Source organism: Dipodomys ordii, unplaced genomic scaffold (assembly GCF_000151885.1).
Source record: "Dipodomys ordii isolate 6190 unplaced genomic scaffold, Dord_2.0 Scaffold4, whole genome shotgun sequence".
Lineage (NCBI taxonomy): Eukaryota > Metazoa > Chordata > Mammalia > Rodentia > Heteromyidae > Dipodomys > Dipodomys ordii.
The window spans coordinates 15,779,508-15,786,739 of NW_012267220.1; positions in this window are offsets into that span (position 1 = coordinate 15,779,508).

Consider the following 7,232-nt stretch of genomic DNA (forward strand, 5'->3'; position numbering starts at 1 on the left):
TGATCCTCAGATCTCAGCCTCCTGAGTAGCTAGGATTACAGGCGTGAGCCACCAGCACCCGGCTTTTTTTTTGTTTGTTTGGGGTTTTTTTTAACTGTATTTTTTTTGTCTTTTCTTTTTTGGTACTGGGGATCGAACCCAGGACATTGCACTTGCTAGGCAAGCGCTTTGCCACTGAGCTACATCCCAGCCCTCAAATACATTTTTTACTTTAAGTACTTGATTTGCTCTTTATAGATAAACGAGCCATTAATGGGAACTGGACAAATCATACAACAGACTCTACAAAAGTTGGGTGGTTAACAGTATATGGAAAACTAAAGGTTGTGACTGTATGAAGAAAACATTAATGAAAGGCTTTAAAGTTCAGCCAGAAAGAAGTGTTCAAGAAGTTCACCAAATCTAATTAATAAACATTGAATGAGTATCTGCTATATATCTCATAATCTGATCTCCTTAGTTTCTCACCACCAGTATCAGACATAAAGTATGTAATCAATAGGTGGACTTTATTTTATTTTTGGTGATGGTGTCACTAGGCTTCGAATTTAGGGCCTTGTGTTGCTAGGCAGATGTTCTACCTCTTGAACAATACCTCCAGCCTGAGTAGGCTGATTTTAAATGAGAATAACTTTAAGAATCCAACTGACATTTTCAAATTTGCAGTTTCAACCAGTTTCCTAGGGAAGAGTCTGTGCCTTGTAATAGGTAATATTAGAGCTTGATTAATTGTTTGATTAATTGTTTGCCTGGCACAGTGTGTGGTATCGGGAAGGATTCCAAAGGTGAACAGGAAGGAGTATTCCCTGTCCTTCCTCTTAGCCTGAGTAGATTAGAGTGGTTGAGACGCCTGAATCGGAAAGCAGATGTTTATAGAGACAGTGAAAACATTCATACGGTGATCCACCACTCTACTTGGCTTGGGCTGGACTTCTAGAATTCCTAAATGGGTTCATTTACCAATACAAATGTTCTTTGAGTAAAACAAATTTAATTTGCTTGAGAGGGAAAGGAAAAGACACAGGAATTAGGGAGACTCTACATAGCCTCTCTGTGCCTTTGTTATGCTAATGTGATAAACTAATCCTGGGTGATTTAATAATGAATAATGGCTTTGTACACTTACTGTCTTTAGAATATTTGTTTGCATTTTAGCTAGGGTATTTAGTCACAATGGACAGTGGGGAAAATTTTTACTGGAGCTTGAGCTGGGGCCTAGATGCTGTCCTTTAGCTTTTTTCCTCAAGGCTATGCTACTTTCAGCTTTTTGCTAATTGATTTGAGCTAAGAGCCTCAAGGACTTTTCTGTTCAGTCTGCTTCAAACCTGAATCCTTAGATCTCAGCCTTCTGTGTAGCTAAGATTATAGGTATGAATCACTGGCACTTGTTTTTGAGGAAGGTAGATTTTCAAAAACCCTTAAGCTGATCGCTGGTCGCTGGGCACTCACACCTGTAATCCTAGCTACTCAGGAGGCTGAGATCTGAGAATCATGGTTCAAAGCCAGCCCGGGCAGGAAAGTCCATGAGACTCTTGTCTCCAATAAACCACCAGAAAACCTGGAAGTGGCTCAAGTGGTAGAGCGCTCGCCTTGAGCTGAAGAGCTCATGGACAGCGCCCAGGCCCAGAGTTCAAGCTACATGACCAACCAAAAAAACCCTCCAAAACCAAAGCCCTTAATGTTATAGAATCTTACCTAGTTCTTGTGGTATAAGAGACCATTGCACTTTAAACTCACACTATTTCAAATTATTAACTAAATTTATATGTTAATGTAATCATATAAGTGGTAATATCAAAAATAATGGAAAATCTTCCTTTCCTATATGCAGCTACTAATAATAATTGTAGAATATTTATTTATACGTATACCATCATGCAAATATGTATTCAAGAGGACATATTTTTTATACATCTTGATCTGTGAAAAGTGATTACACATAAGGGAACATTACTTTCTCTTGATTCTTTTTAGGAAGATTGATAAAAGATTAAGTTATATATGAATAGTAATAACTTCAAAGTAGGAAGAAATAGCACATGGAACATTAAAAAATGCCAATCAAAAATGTAGGAAATAAAGAATGTGTATTTGAAGTTAGCAAAATTGACTAAAGATATATATATATATATATATATATATATATACATGTATTTATAATTTGTTAAAAGAATCTGGAGAACTGGTTTAGAGAAAGTAAAAGGACCATTTGAGATTTAAGTTGCCAGTGAGTATGGGAAATGGATCAGGAGAATGAGGACTGGAAAGCATTGTTGGCCAAAGCATTGTTAGCAGTCCTCAAATAACATGAGACCTGTTCTGTGCATGGCAGCTGTTGATATTTTCTGAGCAACGAGAGTATGGTATGAGAACAGTAACTTCAGACTAGCTTTAGTCAAATGGAAATGTAATTAGTCTGTACTTAAAGTCTGTACAGCTGCTATGATTAAATTAAAAAAAAAGTGAGTCTGTGGAGTTGCATGGCTGGAAAGAAGAAGCAGTACATACAAGAGTAATTGACATCTTTCTTTGGTGTTAGACGTCTCTGGTTACCATTACAAATAGGTTCAATGAAATTCTCCAGTGTCTTAATATTCCTTTTAGCCAATACATTCAGTCCCAAACCAAAAGTCCTATTCCCAAATAGGAAGACTCAAGTCTTGAGATGTGAACACCATACTTTAAGCCTTCTTAATTCTGGTAAGTTTTTCTACTTCTCTTGAATTGTAAGCTAGTTTTGTTAAAGGTGTGTATGTACTAAGATGTTACGTTGGTAATTGATGTTGCCAGCTTAAGACTATCTGGTTTCATTTCCAAATGGTATTATTATTTTTTTCAAATTCTTTATTGTGCCAAATGGTATTATTTTGGGGATAGGAAATGTCCTAGATTTTTAAAAATGTATACTTTGTAATAAAAATGGTGCAGACAGTTGTACTAAAATGGTGACTCAGCAAGTTTGCTGCTGAGGGTTCAGACATGGTAGTTTCTGGGAAAGGCTGCTAATACTCAAATGATTGCACAAAAACTTGATTTTTGTTTTAAGGGCACAGCTTTCTTATGCAAGAAAAAAATGCAAATTTGGAACTTGTATTTTTGTCCTTTACTGTTAGGTCACCTTTTAATCTAATGTTGACTGGTTGAATGAGGAAGGCAAGGATAAGTTGTTAGCCTTTCCCAGGGGTCTCTCCTGGCTACCTGAGAGCCAGGGTTTAGGTCCAGGCCACACTCAGTTTTAATCCTGGGGTATGTTCCTATAAATTCTCCAAGAACAGTGGAACTTTCTGCAACACTCATGAATTAGGACATGTTGTGTTAGTCTTCTCTGCTCATATGCGGCTTTGGGAGAAGGTAGCTGGGAACTTGAGGTTTGCCTCTGTTCATGAGGGGAGCCTGCATTTAATCAGCTGTTTTTGACACTGTCTAGTTCCGGCAGACTTGTCATCCTGAGGTTTCCATGCATGGAGAGCCACAAGCTAATATGAAGAAACATAAATACAGTAATTTGAAGTAAAATGCCTCTGGGTCCAAAGTTCGCAAAAAGTAGTACATTGTGTATGAACTTGTTTAAACTACTCAAATCTATTTAATAAACTTCCTACTTTAACATTGAGTACGCTTTTTGAGAAATCAGTTTACAAGTATTCATTTCTAAAGGAAATGAATTTCTTCATGTCTGCATGCCTGAGTGAGCTTGCCTAAAGTAATAGTAATTAAAATTGTACAGATATTTACTCCTATCTGTTCCTACAGAAACTCATCCCTTTGCACACCCTACTGCCTCACTTGCCACCTCCTCCACAAATCTATAATAAGCTCATTTGTGTTCATTCTTATTTCCTGAGGCATATTGGAGGGAGGTTTCCGTACTGTACCACCACAGCCAGGTTTTTAAAAAGTTCATTTCCTGGGCTGGGAAGGTGGCTCAGTGGTAGAGCTCTTGCCTTGCATGCTCGAGGCCCTGGGTTCGATTCCTCATAAGCAAAAAGAAAAAAGCCGGAAGTGGCACTGTAGCTCAAGTGGTAGAGTGCCTTGAGCTGAAGAGCTGAGGGACAGTGCCCAGGCCCAGAGTTCAGGCCCCACTACTGGACCCCCCCCCCAAAAAAAAAAAGTTCATTTCCGAAGTACCACTGTCTTCATCTCCCAAAGCTGCGTATCTTTTATCTTCTTGAGCCAAGCCCATATAATGTGTTCTTTTTTTTTTTTTTTGAGGGAAGGGGGGGCTTGAACTCAAGGGTTATACTGTCTTTTACCATTCTTGCTCAAGGCTATGGTGCTCTACCACTTTATCCACAGTTTCACTTTTGGTTTCTTCTTTTTCTTTCTTTTTTTAGTGGTTAATTTGGAGTTGAGTCACAGGGACTTTTCTGCCCAGGCTGACTTTGAACCACAATCCTTAGATCTTAGCCTCCTGATTAGATAAGATTACAGGTGTGAACCACTAACACCTGTCCTATTTTTCAATTACTGCTATAAATAATTTTAAACAACAGCATTTTCCATCACCTGTTATTTAGTTTCATAGTGGTCAGTTTATGTAGAAAAGTTTAAAAAAAAGTTTCCAAGATAATGTGTTGGTTCCCTATCATCCTCTGTGGGTCCTGTTTAATATGTTAAATATTATTACAAATTCCTGGATTTAAAAATATGGTTATCTTTTTTTTTCTTTTGAGATGCATAGCCCAAGCTGCCTTTGAATATGACATCATCCTGCCTCAGTCTCCTGAGAGCACCATCATGGCCTGCTCATTATCATTCTTGAAGTTTATATTATTCCATCTTTGGCCAATAGAAGCCTTATCAAGTTGGCTTATGAGTCTTTTGACATGACTCTAGTGGTCTTTGAGAGTTTCCTGCTATAATATGATTGCCTCACATTTAAATAAGCCCCATTCCTATCTGGAATTAGTTGTTTGTCCCAAAATAACCTTGGTTTCTTTTTTGCTTGTTTGTTTGTTTTGGTCAGTTGTGGGGCTTGAACTCAGGGCTTGGGCACTGTCCCTGAGCACTCTCTCTGCTCAAGGATAACGCTCTACCACTTGAGATAACAGGGCCACTTCTGGTTTTTGAGTGGTTAATTGGAGATAAGAGTCTCATGGGGACTTTTCTACCTGGGCTAGCTTCTATCCCAAATCCTCAGATCTCAGCCTTCTGAGTAGTTAAGATTATAGGCATGAGCCACTGGTGCCTGGCAAAACCTTGGCTTCTTTCAGTGAAAATTGTGCGTTAAGAATTATTTTGTGTGTCAGGAAAAGCTGTGTTACAGGATTGGTCATTATTTTTTGATCTCCTCTTTGGAGACATCCTGAAAAATTATGTATGAAATCTGTGTTTTACACAGACTATTTAGATTTATATACTGTATGTGCCCTCTTAAAAACAAGTACCTCATACTTTGAATTTCAGAACCATCTTTGCCATTTGCTCATAGTATGTATTAGCATTGTTGATGGATTCAGAGGATATTTCTATAGCCTCAGTTTAATTTATAATCATTCATTTCTGACAAGGAACATTTGGATATTTGTAACATAATTTTTGAGCTGTTCAAATGATCAATATAGACACATAGTCATGAGCCACTGACAGGAGAAGCATATGAGAAATATACCTGTCTGTCCTATCATTACTTTCAAGGATTGTACATGGCTGGTGTTCACATGGTCTTCACTCCTGCTGTAGCCTATTACTGTAAATATAGTAGACAAATATATGTATTGTAGGAGTTATAATGTGAATGCCTTAGAGCAAACGCCTTAGTAAGCTAAATTAAATTTATTGTTCTTGCACTTGGCAAGTAAACATATACATTATCCATTTTAATTTTTACCCTGTTGTAATGTGGAGACTGAAATTCTCATTTCACAGATAGAAAAACTAAGGTTTCCAAAGGCTAAATGTGCCCCAGCTATGAAGCAAGTAGAGAACTATGAGTTAGACCTCGGTCCTTTCTACTCTGGAGCCTGCACACCTACCTACTTTAATATGTTTTTGATTGCAAAAGTTAGTCTGACATGATTCAGATTTATTTTTAAACTACTTGGAAATCTTTGGGATGGTTCTAAGATTTGGGTAGGAATGAATATCATTTTGCAGGTCTCAGAATGAACTTAAATGATATTTTATCTGCCTCTTCTATGCTCATGACAATGTTTATTAGTCAAGGAAGGGAGTTTTTTTTTTTTCCTGCTGCATCTGGGTAAAGACCACAGAATCCCTTTTAATACAGCATTCCAGGAAACCTGTAAAATATCACTAGAGTTGACTTACAATGTGAAACTCCATCTAGCATTATAAGTGAGAACCTCCTAGAATGCCAGTGATTCCCTGTATGCCTATATTTGTCTGTAATTACAATTTGATCTCTTCTCAGAGTTTCTGGAACTATGGTCCATTAATGCTTTTCTCTCTCTCTCTCTCCCCCCCTCTGTCTCTCTCTCTCCCTCTCCCTCGCTCTCTGTCTCCTTCCCTCCGTCCCTCCCTCCTCCTCTTTCTCTTTCTCTTTCTCTCTCTCTCTCTTTCCCTCTCTTTCTGTCTTCCTCCTTCCTTCCTTCCTTTCTTTCTGTCTTTCTTTCTTTCCTTCCTTCCTTCCTTCCTTCCTTCCTTCCTTCCTTCCTTCTTTCCTTCTTTCTTTCTTTCTTTCTTTCTTTCTTTCTTTCTTTCTTTCTTTCTTTCTTTCTTTCTTTCTTTCTTTCTTTTTCTTTCTTTCTTTGGCAAGCCAATTTTTATTGTGGAACTACTATTGAGTTTAGCCATCACATATTAATCACGTGATTGGATTAACCCATTCCTGAAGATTGAGTGCTTTTTAAAAAAAATTGAAAATTGTTATTGTAAAGGTGATATACATAAGTCAGGTAAAGAGTACATTTCTTTTTGGACAGTGTCATCCCTTCCTTTATTCTCTCCCAGTTTTTCCTTCCTGTCCCCACCCACAAATTTTCAATATACTGTCTAGTGAATACAATTGCTGTCACAATTTGTCCCTCCATATCTGTGCCTCCCCTTACTTTCCCAAAGATAAAAAAAAAGAAAACTAAGAGAGCTAAAAAAAGCAAACAAACAAAAAAACAACCTTTTGTTTCCATTTCCTGGAGTTACTGCTTAATTCTTGGAAATGGTTTCAGGTCCATTACAAAACAATAAAAATATGTTTGAGCCGGGTGCCGGTGGCTCATGCCTGTAATCCTAGCTATTCAGGTGGCTGAGATCTGAGGATCGTGGTTCAAAGC